Source organism: Hyla sarda, chromosome 5 (assembly GCF_029499605.1).
Source record: "Hyla sarda isolate aHylSar1 chromosome 5, aHylSar1.hap1, whole genome shotgun sequence".
NCBI classification, from domain to species: domain Eukaryota; kingdom Metazoa; phylum Chordata; class Amphibia; order Anura; family Hylidae; genus Hyla; species Hyla sarda.
Genome location: NC_079193.1, coordinates 58,377,113 through 58,392,114, shown reverse-complemented (window position 1 = coordinate 58,392,114; position 15,002 = coordinate 58,377,113). Strand labels below are relative to the sequence as shown.

The 15,002-nt window shown below is 42.2% G+C and overlaps 1 protein-coding gene and 1 long non-coding RNA gene across 2 annotated transcripts in view; one reads left to right on the top strand and one right to left on the bottom strand.

Annotated features, from left to right (window-relative positions):
* PTPRN2 (protein tyrosine phosphatase receptor type N2) overlaps positions 1-15,002 on the bottom strand; it is a 1,048,643-nt gene that overhangs the window by 110,732 nt on the left and 922,909 nt on the right. The gene's annotated exons all lie outside the window — the stretch shown is intronic.
* LOC130273183 (uncharacterized) overlaps positions 9,855-15,002 on the top strand; it is a 205,036-nt gene continuing 199,888 nt past the window's right edge. The window contains exons 1-2 of the long non-coding RNA XR_008843899.1: positions 9,855-10,231; positions 11,324-11,385. This is a non-coding gene — a long non-coding RNA (uncharacterized LOC130273183). The remainder of the gene's footprint in view (positions 10,232-11,323; positions 11,386-15,002) is intronic.

Genomic DNA, 15,002 nt, shown 5'->3' with positions numbered 1-15,002 from the left:
AGGGATCTGCTCAACTTAGGTCATTGTGTACATGAAACAACAACTTATAAAGGCTACATAAAAAATATATGGTGTAGCCATCCCAGGATTCCAGGTCGATGATCCAACGGAAGGAAAATTCAATGGATAGGAGAGAAAAATCCAGGACTCATAGTGTAGACAACTTGATCAAGCAGAAAAAATGTCTCCTATATTGTCCTTCACTTCTTTATTGTAAAAACGCCATAAACGACAAGAGGTAATTGGGCCTCAAAATGCATTGTGTGTATGGTGTTTTTTGCAATAATCTTGATCAAGTGGTTGGTGCTGTGAGTCCTGGATTTTCTTCAGCTGTCATTTGCATCTCTACTGGCACACTGTTTTGAGGACTGATGCCGGGTGAAGCTTGGCAGTAGCCCTGTGATTGTGGGCACCCTGTCTAGGAAATTAAGGGTGTTGTGCCCACATATACAATGTCCTTAGGTACGTGCATCCACTTTCTATCTATCCTGATTACTTACGTTATATAATTGCCCTATGAAGCATAGGAGTAACTTATTGAGAACTGGATTACGGATTTCACGAAATCTAATTTTTGAATAGTAGTAAATTAATAGACCTAAGAGATTATTTTTGAGCACCTGCCCGCCCATAGGATAATCTTTTGCCAGTAGATCATTGTTCCAGAACTCCAGTTTCATATGCGAAAATATTAGAAATCCAAAACTGATTCCTTTATCCAACAAAACACATTGAAGTGCAGAATTAAATAACTAACCTTAACAAATACATCCAAATCCCAAAACATTTTCCAATGCTATATTTAAAAATCTATCCTGTAGACAGTGCTGTGCATTCATTTAGGTCATCACATATAAGGTCATTTTTCAGGTTTACCATAGAAAGAAGGTTATCCTTTATAGGCTCGCATACATTTGGCTACACATTGCTGTTGTGCAATCAGATCTCTTAGACATAAGATTTGGAATCACATCACACAAAGCTAAATAAATTATCGGTTGATCGCAAATGTGAGAGAACCCCAGAAGAAAGTAGGGCACTCCATATTTATACATGTACTCAAACCTGTCAAGAGGGGACTTATCTCCTAGCAGTACCTTCTACCCAGTGCATTAATGGGATGCTGCATATTAGAAGGTTGGTTTAGAGGTGAAGTGGGGCATGATTGACACTGGAGCCATGTAAATGACTCAATATTAAAATTGTCAGGATTCAAGAACATTGTGAATTTTGTCAAAAAGGAAAAACCCCAAATATAACAAGGCAATATTTTATGGGTACACGTAATGAAATCCAATGCATATATCCCCCCCAAAAAAGAAAAAAAAACATGAAATAGAAGCAACCAAGCCGGCACCCAGAGAATATGAAGCGTAGCTTTTAATAAATATAGGTATAATAGAAGGCAACTGCAGCACACCAACTTAAAGTGCAAGGAAGTGATTTATTCCAGAAAATACAGGCAACGTTTCTGTGGCTTCACACCACCATTTTCAAGCAGCATATGAGTGATTCAGGGAGCTTTAAATAGTTGCACATACATACAAGCTCATTACCAATAATTAACAGTGTGGAATTATACAAAATACATAATAAAAGAACAAAATATGATCAGTGAAATATAGAAGATGCCAGGGGGCAATATAAACATGTACATATACGTGTACATAACACTAAAGTGATAATAGTGCATTAAAAGACAAATTGTCATAGAAAACGGGATATGAAAAACAGGTGGTATGTATAATTGATTAATTATATATACAGTACAGGCAGGGCTTTATTGTTATGTACACGTATATGTACATGTTTATATTGCCCCCTGGCATCTTCTATATTTCACTGATCATATTTTGTTCTTTTATTATGTATTTTGTATAATTCCACACTGTTAATTGTTGGTAATGAGCTTGTATGTATGTGCAACTATTTAAAGCTCCCTGAATCACTCATATGCTGCTTGAAAATGGTGGTGTGAGGCCACAGAAACGTTGCCTGTATTTTCTGGAATAAATCACTTCCTTGCACTTTAAGTTGGTGTGCTGCAGTTGCCTTCTATTATACCTACAAGTTTTGGATCCAGGACCGGGATCCCTGAGACCGCCTGCACCCATTTACTTTTTTCTACTTTTACCTGGGAGTGCTGCTCCTCAAATTTCTCATCTTTTAATAAATATAGTTATAAAAAATCATATAACACGCACTTTTTAGGCTAAAATTTTTAGCCTACAGTCTATGTGCGTGTTATACGCCGATACACCCCCAGGAAAGGCAGGGGGAGAGAGGCCGTCGCTGCCCGCTTCTCTCCCCCTGCCTTTCCTGGGGTCTAGAGCATTGCTGCCGGCCCTTCTCTCCCCCTGGCTATCGGCGCCTCTGCCCGTTCTGTCCCCCTGACTATCGGTGCCGGCGCCCCATTGCCGGCGCCGATAGCCAGGGGGAGAGAAGCGGCAATGGGTGTCGCTGCCCCTTCTCTCCCCCTGGCTGTTGGCGACGCTTCTCTCCCCCTGGCTATCGGCGCCGGCAATGGGGCGCCGGCACCGATAGTCAGGGGGACAGAAAGGGCAGCGGCGCCGATAGCTAGGGGGAGAGAAGGGCCGGCAGCAGGGCTCTAGACCCCAGGAAAGGCAGGGGGAGAGAAGCGGGCAGCGATGGCCTCTCTCCCCCTGCCTTTCCTGGGGGTGTATCGGGGTATACACGCGCGCACACGCACCCTCATTTTACCATGGATATTTGGGTAAAAAAAAATTTTTACCCAAATATCCTTGGTAAAATGAGGGTGCGTGTTATAGGCCAGTGCGTGGTATACCCCGATAAATACGGTATTTGTACTAGATATCTACAAGGGTTATTGAGAAGGTGCAATTGCTTCACAGTTTTTTCCAGAATTGCCATAGACCCAAGAGAGCCACACACATAGGCAGCCACTTTTATGCATTCTCTGCCTGGATGTGGCCAACCCCTCACCTGTTGGCCTCAAGCAACCCCCCATTAGACATTTATGCTGCACCCATTTGGGTAATGTCTCTTACTCTTATACATATAGTCATGAACTTTTCATTAAATTTATCTCAACAAAAAAACATTTATGTATGTAAAGGTATGTAAAGGTTAGTAACTATGTATATACATTATGTGACTTGGTGACAGGCTGTACAGTGATCCCTCAACTTACAATGGCCTCAACATACAATAGTTTCAATGGTATTTTCTGGACCATTGTAAGTTGAAACCAGACTCAACATACAATGTACAGACAGTCCAGATCTGCGAAATGTCAATGGCCAGAAGAACCGACCAATCAGAATGGGCAATGGTAAAACCCTGTATTACTGAAGCGTATGCACTGACTGATGTCTGGTAGCACCCCCTATAGTACAGGGAGTTATTACATGTTCTGTACTCTTTACCTGTATTACTGAAGTGCATGCACTGACTGGTGTCTGGTAGCGCCCCCTACAGTACAGGGAGGTATTACATGTTCTGTACTCTTTACCTGTGCAGGGTTACCTGCTCCTTTGGACACCAGGTGAGGGAGGCTCCATGTTATTTTTTTAGGACATTGCGTGTTCTGTACAGAACCCTGAAGAAGCTCCTGTCCTCTACATAGACCAGTGTTTCCCAACCAGGGTGCCCCCAGCTGTTGTAAAACTACAACTCCCAGAATGCCCGGACAACCTTCGGCCGTCCGGGCATGCTGGGAGTTGTAGTTTTGCAACAGCTGGAGGCTCCCTGCTTGGGAAACACTGACATAGACAGTGATTTACAGCTCCCAGCAGATCTTTATTACTTTTATATGTAAGGATTTGCTTTATCTATATTAGTTATCTACTTATTTTTCTTTAATCCTCACTTTTTCCTATTTTTGGATGACATTTTGGGGCTTTAGAACCAATTACCAGGTTTCCATAGAGTTCTGGTCTCAACATACAATGGTCTCAACATACAATGGTCGTCCCAGAACCAATTAATATTGTAACTTGAGGGACCACTGTATTATATTGCCCAGAGCTGCATTCACAATTTTGCAGGGTTAAGGGCTGTGTTCTCCCAGCATTCCTTTCTTCTGGTGAGTTGCATTGTCAAAGCATTACTCTCCCATTGTATTACAGGAGCTTGGCTAAGCTATTAAAGGATGTGTCAACAACCTTGTGGCTCTAAATACCTTGATAAATGTCCCCCAATATGTAGATGTATCCTACCCACAGCACAAGGGATAACAAGCTCATTGGTGGGAGTCCAACCACTGTGACCTCTATCAATCACAAGAACCAAATGAACCCACTTCATGTGTGCGGCCAGATTGGCGTTTATTCTCTGAAGGGTTTTAGAATATTGAGGGCTGCCCATCTATATTAATGTGTTGCTTCCTATGGATGTAGCCATACTTGGTAATAATAGTATACTTCAACAAATTCTGTTCCACATTCAGGAGATAAAAATGAAAAGTTAAAAACATTAACCTAGAAATGTACTAGCGAGTTCAACGCATTTTGAGCCTCGTCCCTGGGCTCTTACCCAAAACATGCTGTTTTTTTTTTTTTTTTTACTTTTTGATGTTTCAATAAAGACTGCTTTTAAGACGTGTTTGCATATTCATTTTAAGGGTGATATTTTGATTTAAAGGGTCAAATCTTGGTGTTGGATGGGTCCATTAGCAAAACAAAGGTATGCGGGGGTTAGACGTCTTGAGATTCTCCAGCTGTTGCAAAAGTTAAACTACCATCATTCCCTGATATTTCTATATATATAGATAGCAACAGGAGAATACAGCAGCACACTGCTAGCACAAAGATATAGATGAAACATGAGTATATAGATAGTTTTTACAATAGTTTGGATCAATAGTGCTGGCCAATTTATTCTTTGGTTATATATATAGATACATACGGTAGATGAAGAATGCAGATCTCTCATGTTCTTTGTTATTCGTCTCATCACATAGTAGAGTGTATATACATGTATTATGTGACAATTCTCTTTGAATACATTGGGCACATTTGGTGTTATCCACAGTAAGCCTTCCAGCAGACACCCACTACATCAGTTGTGCATCCTCTCAGTGATAGACTGATAGGAACCAGACCATCTGTGCTACTTTCCAAGTGGAATTTTGACCGTCACAAAACCCATCTGAATTTCTACATATCCATTGTCTGTTTTGGGCACTTTGCCTCTCCTTGTCAGGCTAATCTGTAGGTCACCAGACAAATAAAACCTAAATTATATTATTCTACAATATGATGGATGATAACGTACAATTATGGTTTGTGGTCTTGGATCACTCTTTCCTGTGTATCTCTATTTCACGAAGCCGTATTGTCAGATACATCCTATATTGTATATATCTAGATTGTGGTATTATTAGAAACTCCTATACAAGAGACTCCTATTCCCACCATTAGGGCCCATACACACATCTGTATGGATCTTTCCATTTTTATTTGTGCTGATTATTAAAGGGAACCTGTCCATTTTATACTTCCCAAACCATAATCAACACAAAACACTGACAGATTCCCTTTATATGATGATATATGGCTCACTATATAACGTTACTGGGGGGAGATTTATCAAAACCTGTGCAAAGGAAAAGTTACCCAGTTGCCCATAGCAACCAATCAGATTGCTTCTTTCATTTTGTAGAGGCCTTGTTAAAAATGAAAGCAGTGATCTGATTGGTTGCTATGGGCAACTGGGTAACTTTTCTTCTGGACAGGTTTTGATAAATCTCCCCCAATGTCTTTTAGAAAAATCAAAGGCATAAAGCCATTTAGGATTGGGATTGCAAGTAGAGATGAGCGAACTTACAGTAAATTCGATTTGTCACGAACTTCTCGGCTCGGCAGTTGATGACTTATCCTGCATAAATTGGTTCAGCTTTCCGGTGCTCCGGTGGGCTGGAAAAGGTGGATACATTCCTAGGAAAGAGTCTCCCAGGACTTTATCCACCTTTTCCAGCCCACCGGAGCACCTGAAAGCTGAACCAATTAATGCAGGAAAAGTCATCAACTGCCGAGCCGAGAAGTTTGTGACGAATAGAATTTACTGTAAGTTCGCTCATCTCTAATTGCAAGTCATTGTGGTAGTTCCTGGCTGCTGCTCCCAGGGAGCTAGTTCTTGGGTTTTACCATAATCTGAAGCCTTTTTACACAGGCCAATCCACCCACACCTGTAAACAAGTACCGATCCAGCAGATTGACACTCATGTCAAAAGTAACTGACCTTTAAATTCATTATTGAGGACTGTTTTTACAAAAAAAGAGACATCATTTAAATGGCCGTCAGTTCATTGGCTGATCGCTGGCCCTTTTACATGTGTCGACTTACTGTGAGCACTCCTACACCTGATATTGGGCCAATGTAAAGGGGTTAAAGAGGATGAATATGCCCAGGGTGTTGGGTGAGGAGGAGGGGGACATCACTGGCTCAAACAGTAGGTTGTTAAGGGTGTTTCTATAACTCGCAAAACAGTAAATAGATATATTAAAAGGTGAACATACTCTTTAGAGGGAAAGTATTAATATACTTGTTTGCCCTTAAAGGGGTTCTACCATGCTGACAACTTATCCCCTATCTAAAGGATAGGGGATAAGTTGCCTGATCGCGTGGGGTCCCGCCGCTGGGGACCCCCGTGATCGCGCACGCAGCACCCCGCTCTCATCAGGTACCTGTACTCTAGGGGGCTCTACCAGACACCAGTCAGTGCATACACTTCAGTTATACAGGGGTTTTACCAGTGAATGCCCCATTCTGATTGGTCAGTTCTTTCAGCCATTGACATTAGAGATGAGCGAACTTACAGTAAATTCCATTCGTCACGAACGTCTCAGCTCGGCAGTTGATGACTTATCCTGTGTAAATTAGTTCAGCCTTCAGGTGCTCCAGTGGGCTGGAAAAGGTGGATACATTCCTAGGAAAGAGTCTCCTAGGAATGTATCCACCTTTTCCAGCCCACCGGAGCACCTGAAAGCTGAACTCATTTATGCAGGAAAAGTCATCAACTGCCGAGCCGAGAAGTTTGTGACGAATCGAATTTACTGTAACTTCGCTCATCTCTAATTGACATGTTTCACAGATCTGGACTGTCCGTAGCATTGTATGTTGAGTCTGGTTTCAACTTACAATGGTCCAGAAAAGACCATTGTATGTTGAAACTATTGTATGTTGAGGCCATTGTAAGTTGAGGGATCACTGTATATACTTTTTTTACATATGCACTAAACGTGCATTAAATCATACTGTGAACAGCCCCAAACAAGTGTCCCTACACTGAGAAAACACCTTTTATATAGAGCGAACACTTTGCCGAATATACAGTAACTTCTGTGCGTAACCTTACTATAGAAGTTTCAATGACCCAACAGAATGCAGGTTACTGCAGCGTAAAGTTATTATTACGGCTCTCTGTGATTGTTTTGTCTGGAATGACTTCATTTGGAACCACTGTGTATTTCAGCTATTTAAAAGACAAAGCGTGCAATATTGATATTAATTAAAATAAATTGTTGCCTGGAGGCCTCAGTGACGCCAATTATACACATCAAACATTAGCCGGCTTCTTACTCCTCTAGAACAAAATAAAGAATCACATCATTTCTTACAAGACGCAGCGCAATGGTGCACCGGTGCCTCATTTTCAATGCAGAGTAATATCCACGAGTATTGATAAGCGTCAGCAGGAGTGCAGTCTAAAAGCTGAGGTCACACCGGCAAAAAGGCGAGCGGTCACGGTGTGTTCAGACGGGGCAGAATTTTTTTTGCAGAAAATCCACGGAGATTCTGCAGCAATATATGCATGTGTTCCATGAGGATTGTGCAACAGACTGTTCTGTGAATCCTACCATAGATCTCTAACCCTATATTACCCGAAATTTCACTGCATGTCTGCACCAATCTGAAAAATATGCAGCATGATTCATGCAATTTAGGCTTGATGCAGTATTGTATTGTGAGTTGCTGCAGATTGGCAGTGCAGAATCACCCACAGATCTTTACCAAATCTGCCACTTCTGAACATGCCCCGATAGTGAAATACACTGACATTATTTACCATTAAAACATTATAAACATATACTTGATACAGACCGCTAATCTGGAAAAGTATATCTGCCCACTGCATAAAGAAGACCCCTAAGAAGTAAATATAAGGGTGGGTCCACATATGTCCAGCATCTGGCTTAGGTTAACTCACTCTCAACGCAACTGATGCCACAACTGATGACAACTTGTTGCCCTCTTGGTGCGTTCCCCTGTCTGGTGTCCAACCATCCGGCATCAAAATTGAGACGCTGTATGATTGTGAACTGTCCCATTAAAAATGATTGGGATCAGTTCTAGCATCAGTTTCCCTCCGCTGCATGAAACTGTGCCGGACACCTGATATATGGGAACCCAGCCTAACCAATGATGTTCAACAGCTCAGTTCTTACATGTAACCTGATAGGATATTACAATTACTACTAGTGAGATTACTACTACACATAGGTAGCATCTTTTGGTAATTCACCATTGTAGTTTTTGATACAAAGCCTAAAAAAATCATCCAGCAGAAAGGAGAAGTATAAGGGTGGATGCATACTATAGACCAGTGGTCTCACACCTGCGGACCTCCGGATGTTGCAAAACTACAACTCCCAGCATGCCCGGACAGCCGTTAGCTGTTAGGCTCGGGCAGAATGGGCACTACTATTGGACCGCTGCGCAACTGTGCAGACTAACTTAATATCATGACATAAAATATAAGGAATAAACACACACAGCAGAAGGACAGTGTATGGTATCTTGCTCTGCAATTGTTCACCCTGTTCACCCTCCAGCAATTGTAAGCGATTAAAACATTAAAGGGGTATTCCAGGCAAAACCTTTTTTTATATATATCAACTGGCTCCGGAAAGTTAAACAGATTTGTAAATTACTTCTATTAAAAAATCTTAATCCTTCCAATAGTTATTAGCTTCTGAAGTTTTCAGTCTAACTGCTCAATGATGATGTCACGTCCCGGGAGCTGTGCATGATGGGAGAATATCCCCATAGGAGCTGCACAGCTCCCGGGACGTGAGTCATCAGAAAGCAGTTAGACAGAAAACAACAACTCAACTTAAGAAGCTAATAACTATTGGAAGGATTAAGATTTTTTAATAGAAGTAATTTACAAATCTGTTTAACTTTCCGGAGCCAGTTGATATATAAAAAAAAGTTTTGGCCTGGAATACCCCTTTAAGGCACCCCTTTACATGAAGACTAATAGACAGTGATATGCCACTTTGGCAATGGGCTTCCTTAACTACTGTGCCACTGCTAAGTGTTCACTGTTGGGATTGGCAGGTTTAGCTTAAAGGGGTACTCCGGTGGAAAACTTTTTTTTTTTTAATCAACTGATGCCAGAAAGTTAAACAGATTTTTAAATGACTTCTATAAAAAAAAATACTACAGTGGAAATTCTTTTCTTTTTGGAAAATAGAGCTCTCTGCTGACATCATGAGCACAGTGCTCTCTGCTGACATCTCTGTCCATTTTAGGAACTGTCCAGAGGAGCATATGTTTGCTATGGCGATTTTCTCCTATTCTAGACAGAGCACTGTGCTCGTGATGTCAGCAGAGAGCTCTTTGTTCCAAAAAGAAAAGAATGTCCCCTGTAGTATTAAGCAGCTAATAAGTACTGGAAGGATTAAGATTTTTTTTATAGAAGTAATTTACAAATCTGCATTAACTTTCTGGCACCAGTTGATTTAAAAAAAATAAATTGCCACTGTAGTAGCCCTTTAAAGGAAAACTGTCACATGTTCACTCCCGCACTAACCACAGGTACTGACGGATAGTGCAGGGGATGCTGATTCATATGATCCCTACCTTGCCCGGATCCGTCGTCCATTCGCCTGCAATCTTAGTTTTTCTATATATGCAAATGTGGCTGTAACTGGCGCGGGCGGGGTTTTCAGGAGCCTAGTGGCACTGTGACCTCAGCGCCACCCGTCTGCAGAGCCGCCCGCTTATGAATATTCATCCCCCCTCCCTACGGCTCTCCTCACCGCTCTTAACTGGTCTTCACTGCGCATGCCAGGAATCGGCACATGCGCAGCGAAGACCAGTTAGGAGCGGCAGCGAGAGGGAGAGCCGGAGGGAGGGGGAAATGAATATTCATAAGTGGGCGGTGCTGCGGACGGTTACAGCCACATTTGCATGTATAGAAAAACTAAGAATGCAGGTGAATGGCTGGCCGGATCCGGGCAAGGTAGGTATCATATGAATCAGCGTCCCCCGCACTATCCGTCAGTACCTGTGGTTAAGACTGAATTCACATGAGTATAAAATGAGTACATTGTCCTGGCCCATCTAACAACCCATACATACATCTTAGGGGCATATTATTGAGCCCATATTATGGCCTTAGTCCCAGCCTAATATGCTTGTGAAACTAAATGTTGTACTTGAAGGGAAATAGTCAACAATGCACACCCCCTCAGGGTAAATGCATCATTTGTCCATTGTGTAATGAAGCTCTAATAGATTTATATGGTGGACACAGGCCATGGTGATCAGCTGATTGCCAATTAATCCTTAAAGGGGTATTCTGGCCAAATACATCTTATCCCCTATCCAAAGGATAGGGGATAAGATGTCTGATCGCTGGGGGTCCGCCGCATTCTATGTGGGGCTGAGTCACCCAGTCTCTGAATCATCTTTGCTTATGGACTGGAGACGTGACGCCATGCCCCGCTCCCTCAATGTCTATGGGAGGGGGCGTGGCGGCCATCATGCCCCTCCCATAGACATGAATGGAGAGGGACTATGGCCCTCCAGATGTTGCAAAACTACAACTTCCAGCATGTAAGGACACCATTGGATGGAATTTGTTGTTTGTAACATCTGGAGGACCATAGTTTGGAGACCACTGGCTAGTGGGACAACCGCTTTGATAGAGAATTGAACAGATGACGCCATTTAAAGAAATTTTGTCCATGTGAGAGATTATTTTAAAGTCTATTACACTAAGTAATAGAAGAAAATGAGAAAATTTCTTCATCGGCTTTCAAGCATGTCATATATTTTGATGGTGGCTTATTTTTGCCTGAAAAACATATTAAGCAATCCCAGAAAAGTAATAGAATTTGGCTGGACTTTAATCTATTCTCTGATGTTATTTGCCAGAATTCTTCTAAATACCCATGTCCGGAAAGGTCCTGAGATAATTTCATTTTTGTGGGAAATCGAGTTTAGTGCAGACCTGTTTTATTGTCTTTTGTTCTTCAATATTTCTGAATAAAGCTATTGCTAAAACTCTACATTTCATTATGAATAGGGAATTAAATAACTATTGTTCTAGGTCTGACATCTTGGTCACTCATGGCAGACATGAAAAGAAATGTAAGATGAAGGTCATCCCAGGTAAAGTTATTTCATTGGCCCTATTATTCTGATGGGTCCTTACATTAAAGGAAAAGACATGTATGGTGTCCATGGGTAGACAACAAGTCAATCGGCACTGGGCCATCAAGACCCAAAGATAGGGATGGAACAATCTGTGGGAAATAGAAGCCAAGGCTTGGATGAGAGCAAATTCGAATTATGGTACCAAAATAATGAAAAATAAATAAAATACAATAAGTTGGTCTATCTTGACCTATCACTGCCCCCTCTAAAAAAAAATAAAAAAAATAAAAAAACTCAAGAGCAGTTCCTTGTGTTGAGATGAACTTAAATACAGCGCTCAGCTATCTTTTGCAGAATCCATAGACAATATTTGGAGTGGCAGTGCAGAAGTGTGACCACCACTTCATTTTGGCAAAGGACAGGGGATAAGATGTATGATCGCAGGGGTCCCATCACTCGGACCCCGCGATCTTGGTGCAGTCCCTGGCATTCTGTGCCTTCACTACATGACATCACACCACGCCCCCTCCATTCATGTCTATGGGAGCGGGCGTGGCATGACGTCACGAGGGGGCATGGCACCGAATGTCTGGGGCTGCACTGGAATCGCAGGGGTCCCATCGTCGGGACCCCTGGAATCATACATCTTATTCTCTGTTCTTTGGATAGGGGATATGATGTATAAAGCCAGAATATCCCTTTAAGACCTAATGTTGAGATTGTTGAGGGTCCAACACTTATGAAGATAGCATTGACCTATGAAAAGCGTGATTCTGTATGGGGTGTAGAGGCTGTAACCACACCCAAGCTTTGGATCTAGAAGAGACTTAAAATGTCCCTCTGCCCCATATAAAGACGTCACTATATGTCAGTGTTCCCCAACCTGCTGCGCTACAACTGTTGCAAAACTACAACTCCCATCATCCCCTGACAACCAAAGACTGTTACTGCATGATGGAAACTGTAGTTCTGCAATAGCTGGAGAGCCATAATCTGTGGAACACCGCTGTAGGTGGCCTTAGAGTGCTATGTAAGTGTGGTTCTCAAATGAATTATTCCAGGGACTTCAATAAGTCATTGAGGAATTCCATAATATTGCATCTGCTATGGGGTCTTTCTCATAGTATATCTAGACTAGAATTTGGACACATTGAGTTATGTGGATGAGTAGAGATTTTGCAACATGTATGAAAAAGATAAGTTGAACTGCGCAGGGCCACAAGTGGACTAGGGGGTAATTTACCCCATACAGCATTAGTCCAGTAGAGATCTGTCGGCTGTGCTGGGGTTTAAGCAGAATTGATCCTGTCACATCTTAGCTCTGAAGCCTGTGGAGTGTCTCGGCAGACTGTCCTCGCCCCTTACCAATCTCTCCTTTAATTAGCAATCCTCTCTCCAGCCTCTATAATCCTATTGTTTAAATGCTAAGCTGATTTCAGAGCGACTCTCACTTGTAATACACTGCTGTAAGGCGCTTCAGAGGAGCGGGCAGATTACATCTACATTTACCGCTGCAGATTTATAGAATGTTTGTGTTCCACTATTAGTGCATTACTTTTAGGGGTCGAAAGGCAGGTGGCTTGTACACCTATTCATAGACAGAGAGGCTAAAGCCATCCACTGTTATCAAGATCAAGTATTCCGAAAAGGTCTGGAAGATGTCCACTATGGCTATGACAATAAGAAGTGATATACCGATCCCTGATGGCCATTTGCTATTCTGGGAGCAGGACGGTACTCTTTGCTTAACAATTTGTTGGTCTCATATACTTAGAAAGATGCAGAAGTCAAAATGTGGCACTTGTGTCATTCACATGTTCTCAATGGCAGTGACTCCACATGTCCACAATATTGCCGTGTGGGACGGTCGTATCACAGAAGTGGTTATATGAATTTCATTGGCACGTGGAGAAAAAAAGTTGTACTCGGATTCAGAAACAGCATAATATCTGTATATTGGTTATATCTGGTATTGAACTGTGGCCCCTTTGGCTTATTTGGAGATGAGCGGTAATACCAGATACAGCCCATGAACAGGAATGGTGCTGTTACTAAGTGGGGAGGGGGGACATTTTGGGTGTCATTGTAGTCAATAAATCAAAGGAATATCCTAAAAGATTCTGAAGGCTTGAATGGTGAAAGGAGTAAGAATCTGGGAGAAAGGAAAGTTTGGTTTTCTCTTCTTGGATGGATTCAAATAAATGTTCTCAGGTATAAACATTTGGAGGTATATGTAGTTGTTTTTTTAACACATGCAGTTTTATAACATGCACATTTTTTTATAACCTGGTATTAAAGGAGTATTCCAGTGCAAAATAATTTATCCCCTATCCAAAGGATAGGGGATAAGTTATAGATCGCGGGGGGTCCGAGCACTGGGCCCCCCTGGGATCTCCTGGAAGTGAAGTTCCATCCCCAGCAGAAAGCCGTGACAGACACGCCCCCTCATGTATCTCTATGGGGTACACAGAGGGGGAGTGTTGGCCGCCGCGTCATGCGGGGACGGAACACCCCCTTTCCAGCATGCTGCTGCGGCCCTGTCCAGGAGATCCCGGGGCCCCATTGCTCGGACCCCCAGCGATCTATAACTTATCTAGCAGATAAGTTAAATTGCACTACAGATCTCTTTTAAAGAAGTTCTGTAGTGAAATATAACTTATCCCGTATCCAAAGGATTAGTTACAGTATAGACAGGATTAGTTACAGTATAGATCTCATTAACGGGGTCTCGGCAGTCTGCTGGAAGGGGGGCGTGCCAACCCCCGCATGGAGCAGCGGATACATGGAGTCGGTGTGTTAGGCGTGGCTTCCTGTAGGGGTCAGAATGGCCTTTGGATAAGGGATAAGTTATGTTTCACTGCACTACTCCTTTAAAGAAGTGGTCCAGCGCTAAAAAGTGGTAAGAAGAAGTGGTCCAGTGGTAAGAAATGTCTGATTGTGGGAAGTCCAACCACTGGGACCCCACCACAATCTCCAGTATGGAACCCCGTCACTGTGCTGCTAGAGCGTGTTTCATACCCAGCAGGTCAGCTGGTACAAACACGCCCCCTGCATTCATCTCTATAAGAGAGGCGGAGACGCAGCGTTCCCGCAGTCTGCAGAATGTCGGCACTGAGATTTTCCGTGCGTACATTCTGACATGTGAACATAGCCTTACTAGTCAGTCTTCCATTCTCCAGTCCAACCTGAATGCCGCAGTCAGGCCTATCTTTCTGTCCAGCAGCTACACCCATGCCTCCCCCCCCCCATGCCAGTCACTGTATACAATCATAACTTATTATACCCACCTGACAAAAACCATATCAATAATCTAAATCTAACCGTATCAATAATCTAAATCTAACCATATCAATAATCTAAATCTAACTATATCAATGATTTAAATCTAACCATATCAATAATCTAAATCGAACCGTATCAATAATCTAAATCTAACCATATCAATAATCTAAATCTAACCATATCAATAATCTAAATCTAACCATATCAATAATCTAAATCTAACCATATCAATAATCTAAATCTAACCATATCAATAATCTGAGTCTTTCGCATCTCCAAGACTACTTGTGCTGAACCACTTCTTTGAAACCTGATGCCCAAGGAAATCACATTAAAGGGGTTATCCAGGA